A 14,162-nucleotide genomic window follows, 5' to 3' on the forward strand; every position below is an offset into this window, starting at 1 on the left:
CCTGACTCCACACCCAAACCGACAGCCAGTCTCTCGCTCTGTAGTCGTCCCACCAACGAAGGGGTGGAGTTGAAAAAGAGACGAAGAAAGTTTCCGCTTAATACCTGCGTCCACTCGGATTCAAAAGCAGTGGGAAGACGAAGAGGAGCGAGTGGGGATGGACCTAGTGGCGCCATGAGTGCCGCTGCAGGGAACTGTGCTCCGTGCCCGACGCGGTGTAAGGAGACCCTCTCTCTGTTGTCACATGCCCTCTCCCAATGGTACCTTTCAGAGTGGGTGGTCTTACCGCTACCCCTCAGTGGTACATCCCAGGACAGAACTGTTTCATCTCGCGTGCCCCTTGCTGGTGGGATTGGGGAACAGCAGATATAGATGCCTGTGGACCATTCCAGGAGAATCCACAAAGGGCAGAAGGGCAAGGTTAGGGGGAAAACCCCACAGATTCCTGCAATTTGGGACTCAGAAAAAAGTCTTCATAAACTGAAGATTACATCTCTATGGGGATCATTGTCTAGCAGAGAACATTGAAAGCATTTATATCTATGCTGGGCATTGTGATTGTTTGTGATTTCCCATTCAATACAGAGTAGGTCTCATGGGGGAAAGCCAGGCACAGTCCCCCAAGGGGCAGGATAGATAAAGCTTCCGACTGGGATCTGCAGGCCTGGCGTGGGAAAGCCCTCTGTCGCTGACTGCGAGTAATATGTGGAAGAGACAACAGGACCTTCCATTCTCTTAGGAAAGGGGTCAACTCTGAGAGGACCCAAGGACACCACCACGTAGGTGAGAGAAAGACCATGGCTTTGTCACCATCTTGTCATCCCTGAATATGTTCCCTAGCAGGATCCTCAGCCTGTCTAGCTATGCCTCTCTCGGCAAGTTTAAATTTGTGTATTCATTCCATCATTCATTCATTCTCTCCAAAGCATGTGTCAAGCACAACTCTGTGTGTTAAGAAAGAGAAAATCAACCTTTTCCTCGTGGAGCTTACATTCTGTTGGGATCATGTGGTCCCCAAATACAAGTAATGTATCAGGTGTTTGTAACTGCCACGATTAACATTAAATTGGGATAGTGAAATAGAGAGAAGGGGTGATATTTAGAAAGAGTGGTCAGGGAAGTTCTAAGATTGTGACATTTGAGCAACAGCCTAGAGGAGATATGCCAATCTGGGATAAAAGTATCCGAGACAGAGGTAAGGCCAGTGGAAAAGCTGGGGAGTAGAACCCTGTGTAGTGTGTATGAAAACAGTGAGGAGGGCAATGTGACAGGCACAGCATGATGGAGGGAGAGCGAGGAGATTGGGTGACAGAAGTGATGAAGGCCAGGTCCCTTGGGCCTTCTGGCCATTGGGAGGATTTTGACTTGAACCACAGGAGGGTTCTTGTCAGAGAAGTCCCCAGGCTGCTTTCTGAGGCCCAGAGCGCACATGATTGTTGAGGAGCTCTTGGTTGATTTGAAGAAAATCCTTTCCCCACCCCCTCTGCAGCTGAGCATGCCTTTCCTGGAATCCCCTACACTCAAGGGGAATGCCTCCTCCTGCTCCCAGTGAACATTCTTGTCAACTGATGATACCCTCAGGAGAGACAGGGCAAAGACCCTCTTGGTGTGAGTGAGGCCACACTGAGTCTTGCAAAGGCAAAGAGAGATGATATAAGAGGCACAGAGATGGCAGGGAGAAAGACAAAGATAGAACATTAGACAGGGATGGAGAGACTACTTCTGGCACTAAACTGTCCTCACTTAGTTAGCCCAAGCCCTGCTACTGGATGATGTACAGTACATTTTCTCTATAGGGGAAAAGAAGCCCTCCCCTCTAGGGGATGACTCAGTTGCCCATGGCTTGGGCCTTAATCATGCTCCCTTCATCCACATCAGGGGCCTCTGCCCATCAAGACAAGGACACGCTCCATCCCTGGGGAGGCACATGCTGTACGCAGGGTCCCTCAAAACCTATCCTGCCCAGACTGCCCTCCTGCTGATCTCACTGCCAATGACTGCTTTAATGGAGGAAAGAGAGGCAGGGATCTCTGCATTTGTGGTGGAGCCTCATGCAAATTGGTGAATGTGAGATTTCTCCCGAGCTGCTTGGAGGCTCACCTCTGTACCTTCCCCCACCATGTCCCCAGCGAATGTGAAGATTACATTCCACACATCAGGGAAGAAGCTGGGTGTGTGATGGGGAGACACAGAGACATATCCTGACAGTGAGTCAGTCATAGGGTCCTTGTGGCCCTGTGCAAACACCCCCCTCCCCCACTACCTGGCCAGGGTTGTGCTGATTCTTCCCTGCCTCCTCCAAGGAGCCCAAGCTTACATCCAATTCCCGCCCTCCTCGTGACCTGAGACCTTCCATTTGCACAGGGCCTTGGGTGCCCATCTGCTATCGGTGCCCTCTTTGTGGGTTGGACAGATGGACCAAGGGAGTGTGTGTACACAGTTTCTGTCACAGGGCCCCTATCAAGGGTGGTAGTCATATCAGCAAGTATTGTTCTTAAGAGGATTATTACCTGGGCTATTGTGAACTGCACATTATTACCCTCTCTGAGGATGGGGCCCCAAGCTTTTATCTCTGTAGAGAGGCACGGTAGAAATCTTAGCAAATGTGACATCACAGGCCTACTTCTAAGACCCGTGACAGTGGGGAGCCTCCAGTCTTCCTCGTAAAACTATTCTCATATGCAGATACATGAACAGCTGAGAGGCCCAAGTCTCTGGACAAAGGCCCCCCAAATAGTTCTGAGATTTCATGCTCTGGGACAGAGATCTGCAAACAGTTCAGAGTGCTCATCCTGGACGCCAACCCCAAACAGCTCTAACAGGTCACACCTGAGAACACAGATGCACTCCAGCTCAGAAATTCCAACTGTGGCCTTGGATGAATTAGGATCCCTAAGAGAAACAGCATTGCTCACAGCCAGTTCTACAGGGTTAACTTGTAACCTCCGTGGTTCCTGCATGACAGTGCAATCTGAAGGAATTCTGGGTGACAAACAGGAAGAGGCACACTGTGCTTTGGACAAACTGGCCCTTATTTAGTCACACAGCTTCCTCAGGAAAAGGTTCAGTGACCCCAGATTCTGGCAACTTCCCACATACACAAAAGCATGGAAATGATTAACTTGCAATGTCTGATCTCTGTGTTTCACAGTAATCTTTTGCCAGTATTCATGCTAGACTTCATGTATTTCCTACGCAAAACTCATATTGCCTTCACTGCTACCTCCTCAGAGCAGTGTTCTCAGAGCTAACAGAGGAGCTGTGTCCCGGGCTATAGTCCCCAGGAGACCCCAAATCCAACCTAAACTCACAACTCTTCTGTTGTATGTGTTTCTTTAAGTGGACACTACTCTAGCTAATAGCTCCCATTTACCTCAGTGGCTGCACACCCCTCCCCCAGAGCCTACAGTCTGCACCCTGGGACACAGAGCCTCACATCTTTGCCTCTGAGCTACTGAGTGGGCATTTGCACTGAGTCTCTGTTCAGTCAACCCCAAGGGAGAGAGGCCTCCAGACTTGCAATTCCTGCAGCCCGCAGTCACCAGCATGTCACCCTGAGGAAGGCAGGTTCATTCCAGGGGTGTGGTGTGCCTTAGAGCTGAGGGGTTCAGAAATTGATTTCCCATGTCTGGGTCCTGAGAATGGCCCTAACCCCACCCTGGTCAACTCTGGTCATGGTAACTTTGTATCCTGCCCCATGGGAGGTTCAAAGTGAATGCCAGATCCACAGAAGAAGCTCCAGGGACCTGGTCCTCTCTATCGCAGCACCCACTCTGAACTACTGAATTCTGCAGAGAGGAGACGGTTTCCCGTCACGGTGCCTATGACAACTTCCTTACATCCCTTTAATCACCTCTGTCATTTTCCAGAGTCCGTCTCCTGGGGAAGCTGCCTCAATTCCTCTCTCCCCAAATTCCCACCCCTCCCCTCTCCTTCCAACAGGCCTCAGGGGCCTCTTTAGCCCCTCCCCCAGCTCTAATCACAGGGCCTCACCCCATTTGTGTCCTCTCACCAAGCACCCACGCTACCTCAGAAGATTCCCTCAAGACCCTGCCTGCTCCCTGCATTCTGCAGGACACCTATCTCCTGCCCACACACAAGGTCTGTCATAAAGTCCCTGTGAGGACCGAACTGAAAAATCTGTTCAGGATCCAGATAAAAATCAGACCCTGACCAGGAGCCCGGGGAAGTTCCTGCGGGGCTGGAAGGAAAAGGAGAGGGTTTCCGAGAGGAGCATCTGGTCTCAGCGTCCTGCAGGGGAGAAAGGGTTTTCTTCAAGAGTCCTAGTGAAGATGAAGTGAAATGGCACCTTATAAGTGCTTATGCATACATGCCAAGTGTGTGCCAATTCTCCTGAGTCATGACTACCAGGCTGCTCTGTCCATGGCATTCTCCAGGCAAGAATACTGGAATGGGTTGCCATTTCCTCCTCTAGGGGATCTTGCCTGTCCAGGGATCAAACCCCCATTTCCTGCATCTCCTGCACTGGCAGGTGAATACTTTACCACTGAGCCTCCTGGGTAGCCCCAACATTTGCTGAGAGGTAATCAAATTTGTGTCCTCACTACACACACACACACAGTCTAACATAAAGCAAAACTAAAGGGACACAAGGAAAGTTTAGGAGGTGTTGGGTATGTCTATTACTTTGATTGTGGTGATAATAGTATCATTGTTTGCATATGTCCAAACTCATCAAATTGTACACATTAAATATATACAATTTGCTGTATATCAATTCTATTTCAATAAAGATGTTTAAAAAAGGACAGCAGAAAAATGTTCTCCCCAAAATTGATACTTACATAAAATAAGCACATTTCTTGAAAAATACTGATGAGCAAATTCACTCAAAAAGTAATGAAGATGAATACCTTTATATCTATTAAGTAAGTTCATGCATGTGCATGCTAAGTCACTTCCATCATGTCTGACTCTTTAGGATCCTATGCACCATAGCCCGCAAGGCTCTTCTGTCCCTGGGATTCTCCAGGTAAGAATACTGGAGTGGGTGGCCAGGGCCTCCTCCAGGGGATCTTTCTGACCGAGGGATTGAACCTGAGTCTCTCATGCATTGGCAGGCAGCTTCTTCACCTCTAGCACGAGCTGGGATGTCCCAAGGAAGTTAATTCTTTTGTCTCATATTATGAGGCCATTGTTACCTGATAACACACAGCCATGTCATACTCCTTTTCCAGTTTTGAAGCAGTCACCTCTTCCATCTTTGATTCTAACTTGCTTCTTGACCTGCATACAGGTTTGTCAGGAAACAGGTCGAGTAGTCTGGTACTCCGCTCTGTTTCAGAATTTTCTACAGTTTGTTGTGATCCATGCAGTCAGAGGTCTTAGTGTAGTCAATGACGCAGAAGCCAATGTTTTTCTCGAATTCCCCTTGCTTTCTCCGTGATCTAACGAATGTTGGTAATTTGACCTTTGGTTCCTCTGCCTCCTTGAAACCTAAGCTCTATATCTGGAAGTTCTTGGTTCAAGTACTATTGAAGCGTAGCTTGAAGGAGTTTTCTAAGCAGGAGGCTTCAGAAATTGGGGACAATTTAAGTGGAGAAGCTTAGGAAATTGGATGGTGTGAAGGAAGCCTGATAAGAGAGACAAGAAAAGGAAGCTCTACTTTCGTTGTTGCTAGCAAGGTGGACAGGGGCTAGATCACGCCTTCAAGTCCTTGTGTAGGAGGGTAGCGTTATCTAGAAAGACACAGAAAGTTCTGCAACTGTAAGAGAAGGGAGAGGATGGGAAGAGGGAGACAGACACCCTGAGTGGATGTAAGAGACCAGTTAGAAGGGGCATTGATAATTAAATGGAGCGAGGCTTTGGACCAGAGCAGATGTGGTGGACGTGGGTAAAAGTAGACACATTAGGCGTTTACGAAGATGGACAGAACTCAGCAAGAATTTGGACTTGAAGTGAGGGAGAGAGAATCGTAAACATGGTTAAGACCAAGTTTGTGTGTTCTGTCATAAGAGTACGAAACTGTCATGGGAAATCCTAGAAGTTGTCCAGGTCTGGGAAGAATTCCAAAATACGATTTTTATGTTTTTGAGCTCATGGTCTAGATGGATACAATAACCAATATTTAAATACTTAAATGTTCCTTTTCCTTTCAAAAGAGTATTGAGGTATAATTTGTGTACAATAAAAGCCAACACTTTAAAGCATTACAGTTTGTAGAGTTTTGACAAATGTATACAGTGGTGTAAAAGCTACCACAATAAAAATGTAGAAAATGGCCCATTGTTCAAAAATGCTCCCTTGGGGTATTTGCCATCAGACTCCTTCTTCCACTCCTATACCCTGGCAACCACAGATACATTTCTGTGTGAATAGTTGTGCCTTTTCCAGAAATCCATTGACATGAAACCATATAATATGTAGCCTTCTGTGTCTGGTTTCTCACAGTTTTTGCACGGTTGCGACACATCCTTGCTGTTGCATGCATTAGTAGTTCTTTATTATTATTACCATCTAGTATTCCTTTGTACAGGTATACTCTTTTGCTTTTCTTTCATCTGTATACCAGTTATTGAATAGTTGGGTTGTTTCTACGTGTGGGTACTAGGAATACATGTGTGGAATATTTGAGTACAGGCCACTGTGTGAGCACGTTTTCATTTCTCTTGGGTAAAATTGTCTAGGGGTAGAATTGCTGGGTCATATAAGGCTTCCCAGGTGGCGCCAGTGGTAAAGAACCCACCTGCCAATGCAGGAGTCTCAGGTAGGATCCCTGGGTCTGAAAGATCCCCTGGAGTAGGAAATGGCAACCCGCTCCAGTATTCTCATCTAGAAAATTCCATGGACAGGGATCCTGGCAGGTACAGTCCATGGGGCCCCAAAGAGTTGGATACAACTGAGCGACTGAACACATACGCACGCACACACACGCACACACACACACACGCACAAGTACATGGTGATTTACATACCTTAGACTCTAAACTGTGTCCTCTGTAGACAACATACAGTTGGATCTTGTTTTTATTTTTATTTATTGTTTTTGAATATTGAATTTTATTTTTTTAATATATATTTTTATTTTACTGACCTTGTTTTTATTTTTAAACTGGTCTCTCAATGTCTGCCTTGTGGTCATATTGTTTTATCTATTCACATTTAATGTTGATACAGACTTACATCGGCCAATATATTTTTCTATCTCATGTCATTTTGTTCTATGGTCCAATGGCAACCCATTCCAGTACTCTTGCCTGGAAAATCCCATGGATGGAGGAGCCTGGTGGGCTACAGTCCATGGGGTCGTTAGGAGTCGGACACGACTGAGCGACTTCACTTTCACTTTTCATTTTCATGCATTGGAGAAGGAAATGGCAACCCACTCCAGTACTCTTGCCTGGAGAATCCCAGGGACGGAGGAGCCTGGTAGGCTGCCGTCTGTGTGGTCGCACAGAGCTGGACACGACTGAAGTGACTTAGCAGCAGCAGCATGTTACTGCTTTCTTTTGCATTAAATGGGTATTTTCTAGTGTTGCATTTTAAATTCTTTACTGATTTTTCCACTATTTTTAAGTTATTTCCTTAGCTATATGCTACCATAAACAACTTCAGTTCAGTTCAGTTGCTAAGTCATGTCTGACTCTTTGTGACCCTGTGGCATGCAGCACGGCAGGGCTCCCTGTCCATCACCAACTCCCGGAGGTTGCTCAAACTCATGTCCATTAAGTCAGTGAAAAAGCTACCCCACTAGCTTTGTTCATAGTGATGCTTCCTAAAGCCCACTGGACTTCACCCTCCAGGATGTCTGCCTCCAGGTGAGTGATCACACCATCGTGGTTATCTGGGTCATTAAGATCTTTTTTTTTTTTTTGTACAGTTCTTCTGTATATTCTAGCCACCTCTTCTTAATATCTTCTGCTTCTGTTAAGTCCATATCGTTTCTGTCCTTTATTGTGCCCATATATGCATGAAATATTCCCTTGGTATCTCTAATTTTCTTGAAGATCTCTCTAGTCTTTCCCAGTCTATTGTTTTCCTCTATTTATTTGCAGTGATCACTGAGGAAAACTTTCTTATCTCTCCTTGCTGTTCCTTCAAACTCTGCATTCAGATGGGTATATCTCTCCTTTTCTAAAGTAAGGTGTTTATTACTAATGCCACTAATAAACATCTTACTGTATCACAATCAGCTTGAAATTTATACTAATCCTAATGAGATATAGAAACCCTACTCCTATATTGCTCTATTCCAATTTCCATCTTTTTCTTATGTTGTCACCAATAGTAGATCTATAAAGAGTACATCCCATTAATACACTCTTATCATTATTATATTACTATAATGTTATGTCTATGAAAACCTGATATAAAGCAGAATATCAGGTATATGTTTACAACTTCTGTTCTATTAACCTTCTTTGTCATGGTTTCTGATACTTCGTATATGTTCGTGTGGATCTGACACCATCCTGGCTTGTTTCCTTACCTAATACAGCTTTGCTCCCAACCACCTCCTTTGTGCTGTTACTGCAAATATATTACATTCCATATGTTATTGGCCCAACAATAATTGGGCTTCCCTGGTGGCTCAAACAGTAAAGAATCTGCCTGCAATGCAGGAGACTTGTGTTCAACCCTTGGTCAGGAAGATTCCCTGGAGAAGGGAATGGCTAACCACTGCAGTATTCTTGCCTGGAAAATCCCATGGACAGAGGAGCCTACAGAGGTGGGCTACAGTAATGTGGTTGCCAAGAGTGAGACACGACTGAGCAACTACCACATTCACAACAATAATTTATGTGATATTGTTTTAGACAGTTGCTTTTTAAATACAGGAAGAAAGGCGGGAAATGTGAACTCATAAAGTACTTTTGTTTACATAATTACCTTTACCTGAGCTCTTTGTTTTTTCACATGGAATCTAATTAACATCTGAATTCACTTATTGCAGCCTGAACAACTTCCTTTAGTTTTTTTCTAGTAAGCCAGTTCTACGAACAAATTCACTGAGGTTTTTTTTTTTGTAACTTGGGAATGCGTTTATTTTGCCTTCATTTCTATTTTTTAAATCACTTTATTGTGGTATGTTTGACATGTAAACAGCTGTGTACACACCTGTGAATTCATCACCAGCTTCAATATACAAAACTCAACTGTATTTCTATACTAGTGGTGAATACTCCTAATAAGTAATAAAATTCCAGTTAGAATAAAAAGAACAGTATACTTAGGAGTTACTTTAACGAAGGAGGTGTAAGATTTGTACACTGAAAATGCCAAAACACAGTTGAAAGAAATGAATGAAAATAGAAACAAATGGTCACTGACTATCAATGGGCACTAGAGTTTCCCCTAGAAATGTGCTGTCATTGTACACACATCTCTGAGCATGTGGGAATATTTTCCTAAGGCACTTTCACAGCAGGGAGACTGCTGGATCAAAGACTTCCTTGCCTAAGCAGACATCTCTATAGAGTGCCTACTATGTGCATGTGCCTGACACTGTTCTAAACCCCAAGGAGGCATCACAGAATAGGACTAACACATGTCCCTCTTTCAAGAAGGCAAATGCTGCTGAGGGTGAGGGCAGGACGGAATGTGAATTCTGATGGGAACTGCCACAGACCCCTGCAAAGGTGTTTCACCATTTCACACTGGCCTCAGTGGAGCAAGGGAGTGAATGTGCCTTTACTGGCATCTTGGCACCGTTTGTAGGGTGGGAACTCTAGGCAAGAGGCTGGACTCCTTATGTCCAGTTCCCTAGAAGAGCTTCAAGTCCACAACTAGGAACGATCCATGTAGGAATTTCAGCGGACGTGAACACCCTAGGTGTCTATACCCTAGCTTGTGACATCACAAAGTGTATTTGACAAAGCATGGGAGGTATCTGCCCCATCGGTGGCTCTGCACCGTGAGTGTGCCATCTCTGACCTGGAGATAAGTCTGTGAGCCAGGGATTGAGGGTGCTGAAACCTTGAGGGGTTTAGTATGTCTTGGGCTGTGAACTTTGGGGTTTGTAGGATACGGGGTACCATGGTCTGAGGTCTCTTTGTGGTGGCTGCATGGAACATTGTGAAAGAGCTGTATGCATTCACCATACCAATGCTCTGTGCAGTTGGTTTGATGGTGTCCTGTGGTGTCACCTGTGTGATTGCAACTTCTGTGTCCAGGGTGTGAGGTCTCTGAGCTGTGGGATTTCTCCATGGCAGCTTATGAAGTTGCTAAAATGCATGTCGGCCTGTATTCAACTTTCATCTCAGCTGATTTCGTGTGTCTTACCTCACTTATCGAGTCTCCAGGAGTTTCAGTTTGGTGGATTGTTTGGTGTTGGGTGTTCAGTGCAGTGAGGTCTGCTAGCTGCTGTTTCCTTGGTCCGTATCTGGCCGAGTGTATCATTGAAATTTGGGTTTTGTGACCCATAGTGTGAGGTCCCTGGGGTATTTGTGAGTCTGGATCCAGGCTCTGATGCTGCACAGCTGGTGGGAGACCAGGGTCCCAGAGGGAGGTTGCTCTGTCTTTGGTCCTGTGCTGCAGGGATTGAAACCCTGAGCCACTTGGGCATTTATGTCTCAATTGAGATACTTCGTCACTTGCCAGGCTTCCGACATGAGGTGTTTGTGACCTCCTGATGTCTCCATCTGACAGCTGTCTAGAAAGAAAGTGAGAGGTTGATCGATCTGAATTGACTGTGAAGTCGTCCACTGCTGCTTCCATTAACCAGGCTTCCTTGTCTAGACCGTTGACGTATGGGGCTGCCTTCCTTGAGGCCCTCCGTGGGGGCCAGTTTCTTGCTACTGTTTTCAAGGTCTCGCTCAGGCACAGTGGTGGAAATGCCATTGTGGAGGATGAGTTTTTTTCTGTGACTCTGACAAAATGCAGCAGGGACACCCTGCTGTTTCCTAATATATCCTCTGTGTGACATAAAGCTGCCCCTCTCTCCATCTTAACTTATTCCCAAACCTGCAGAACATCATCACCTCCACACCAAAGCTGTCAGCTTGGAGCCCCACTGTACACCCAGCCCTGGGAAACCTTCCTTGTCATTGACGTGTCTGCTTTCTTCAAACCTGCCTCTGTTTCTGAGCCCTGCTCTCTGGTGAGGCCCCTTGGCTCAGCTGTCTGGTGGCCTGAAGTCTGGGGAAGCCTTCCAACTTGAGAAGGGCAGGGGAACTGGAGGTCACACCCCAAGGGGAAAACGACAAGGCCATTCTAACTTTTCCCAACATTTCCTGTCATTCCAAAATGTAGACGAATGCCTGTTAGCCTCTCCTTTGCAAAAGTAATTGAAGTCTTCCTGCAGTTGTGTGTCAGGCAGGAGTGCATTGAACACACTGGGAGCACGTCACCTGAATGTTGGGGGTGGGTGCATGGGTGATCAGTCCTGTCTGCCTCTCTGTGACACCATGGTCTTCAGCCTGCTGGGCTCTTCTGTCCATGGGATTTTCCAGGCAAGAATACGGGAGTGGGTTACCATTGCCTCTCCCTGGGAATCTTCTCAATCCAGGGATCTAACCCGTGTCCTCCTGTCTTCTACATTGGCAGGCACTGTGCCACCTGGGAAGCGCTTTTGGCGCTGGGAGCAGGCAGGGAGTGTGTGGAAAAGTTCCTCTTGCTTTTTGAAATAGAAAGCTTGACAAGTGAGAATAAGACAGAGGGGGAAACAACTACTACACTTGCTGAAAGTGAAAGTCGCTCAGTCGTGTCTGACTCTTTGTGACCCCATGGTCTATACAGTCCATGGAATTCTCCAGGCTAGAATACTGGAGTGGGTAGCCTTTCCCTTCTCCAGTGGATCTTCCCAACCCAGGGATCAAACCCCAGTTTCTGCATTGCAGGCAGATTCTTTAGCAGGTGAGCCATAGTGGAATCCCAAGAATACTGGAGTGGGTAGCCTATCCCTTCTCCAGCAGATCTTCTCGACCCAGCATTGAACCAGGGTGTCCTGCATTGCAGGCAGATTCTTTACCAGCTGAGCTATCAGGGATTGAAACACTTCACATTGTTGTCGTTCAGTAGCTCAGTCATGTCCAACTCTTTACAACCTCATGGACTGCACGATGCCCGGCTTCCCCATCCATCACTATATCCCAGAGTTTGCTCAAACCCATGTCCATTGAGGCAGTGATTCCATCCAACAATTTCATCCTCTGTCACCCCCTTCTCCTCCTGCCCTCAATCTTCCCCAGCGTCAGGGACTTTTCCACTGAGTCAACCCTTCACATCAGGTAGCCAAAGTATTGCTGCTTCAGCTTCAGCATCAGTCCTTCCAATGAATATTCAGGACTGATTTCCTTTACGATTGACTGGTTTCATCTCCTTGCAGTCCAAGGGACTCTCAAGAGTCTTCTCCAACACCACGGTTCAGAAGCATTAATTCTTCAGCGCTCAGCTTTCTTTATAGTCCAAGTCTCACATCCATATATGACTACTAGAGAGATCATAGCTTTGACTAGATGGACCTTTGGTGGCAAAGTAATGTCTCTGCTTTTTCATCTGCTGTCTAGTTTGCTCATAGCTTTTCTTCCAAGAAACAAGCCTCTTTTAATTTCATGGCTGTAGTCACCATCTGCAGTGATTTTGGAGCCCAAGAGGATAAAGTCTCTCATTGTTTCCATTGTTTCCCCATCTAATTGCCATGAAGTGAGGGGACCAGATGTCATGATGTTAGTTTTCTGAATGTTGAGTTTTAAGCCAACTTTTTCACTCTCCTCTTTCCCTTTCATCAAGAGGCTTTTTAGTTCCTCTTCACTTTCTGCCATAATGGTGGTGTCATCTGCATATCTGAGGGTATTAATATTTCTCCAGGCAATCTTGATTCCAGCTTGTGCTTCTTCCAGGCCACCATTTCTCATGATATACTCTGCGTATAAGTTACATTAGCAGGGTGATGATAAAGAACCTTGATGGACTTATTTCCCTCTTTTGAACCAGTCTACTCTTCCCTGTTCATTTCTAACTGCTACTTCTTGACCTGCATACAGATTTCTCAGGAGGCAGGTAAGGTGGTCTGGTAGTCCCATCTATTTAAGAATTTTCCACAGTTTGTTGTGATCCGCAGAGTCAAAGGATTTGGTGTAGTCAATAAAGCACAAGTAGATATTTTTTCTGGAATTCTCTTGCCTTTTCAATGATCCAATGGATGTTCGCAATTTGATCTCTGATTCCTCTGCCTTTTCTAAATCCAGCTTGAACACCTGGAAGTTTACAGTTCACTTAGTGTTGAAGCCTTGCTTGGAGAATTTTGAGCATTATTTTACTAGCATGTGAGATGAGTGCAATTGTGGGATAGTTTGAGTACTCTTTGGCATAGCCTTTCTTTGGGATTGGAATGAAAACTGACCTTTTCCAGTCCTGTGGCCACTGCTGAGTTTTCCAAATGTGCTGGCATATTGACTGCAGCACTTTCACAGCATCATCTTTTAGTGTTTGAAATAGCTCAACTGGAATTTCATCACCTCCACTAGCTTTCTTTGTAGTGATGCTTCCTAAGGCCCACTTGACTTCGCATTCCAGGATGTCTGGCTCTAGGTGAGTGATCACACCGTCATGGTTATCTGGGTCATGAAGATCTTTTTTGTATAGTTCTTCTGTGTATTGTAGCCACATCTTCTTAATATCTTCTGCTTCTGTTAGCTCCGTACCATTTCTGTCCTTTATTATGCCCACATATACATGAAATGTTCCCTTGGTATCACAAATTTTCTTGAAGAGACCTCTAGTTTTTCCCATTCTATTGTTTTCCTCTATTTCTTTGCACTGGTCACTGAGGAAGGCTTTCTTATCTCTTCTTGCTATTCTTTCCAACTCTGCATTGAAATGGTTATATCTTTCCTTTTCTCCTTTGCCTTTAGCTTCTCTTCTTTTCTCAGCTATTTGTAAGGCCTCCTCAGACGACCATTTTGCCTTTTTCCATTCCTTTTTCTTCATGAACGTCTTGATCACTGCCTCCCGTACAAGGTCATGTACCTCTGTCCATAGATCTTCAGGCACTCTGTCTATCAGATCTAATCCCTTGGATCTATTTGTCACTTCCTCTGTATATTTGTAAGGGATTTGGTTTAGATTGTACCTGAATGTTCTAATGATTTTCCCTACTGTCTTCAATTTAAGTCTGAATTTTGCAATAAGGTGCTCATGATCTGAGCCACAGTCATCTCCTGATCTTGTTTTTGCTGACTGTTTAGAGCTTCTCCATCTTT

The 14,162-nt window shown here is 45.5% G+C and overlaps 2 protein-coding genes across 2 annotated transcripts in view; one reads left to right on the forward strand and one right to left on the reverse strand.

Moving 5' to 3' along the window:
• The window catches only part of LOC113887334 (fibrous sheath CABYR-binding protein-like), a 52,343-nt gene extending 52,053 nt beyond the window's left edge, over nt 1-290 (reverse strand). The window contains exon 1 of the mRNA XM_027534428.1: nt 105-290. The gene's annotated coding sequence lies outside the window, so the exon portion shown is untranslated. The remainder of the gene's footprint in view (nt 1-104) is intronic.
• Nucleotides 1-14,162, forward strand: part of LOC113887335 — a 156,695-nt gene that overhangs the window by 114,353 nt on the left and 28,180 nt on the right. The window lies entirely within an intron of this gene.

This window comes from Bos indicus x Bos taurus, chromosome X (genome assembly GCF_003369695.1).
Source record: "Bos indicus x Bos taurus breed Angus x Brahman F1 hybrid chromosome X, Bos_hybrid_MaternalHap_v2.0, whole genome shotgun sequence".
NCBI classification, from domain to species: Eukaryota; Metazoa; Chordata; class Mammalia; order Artiodactyla; family Bovidae; genus Bos; species Bos indicus x Bos taurus.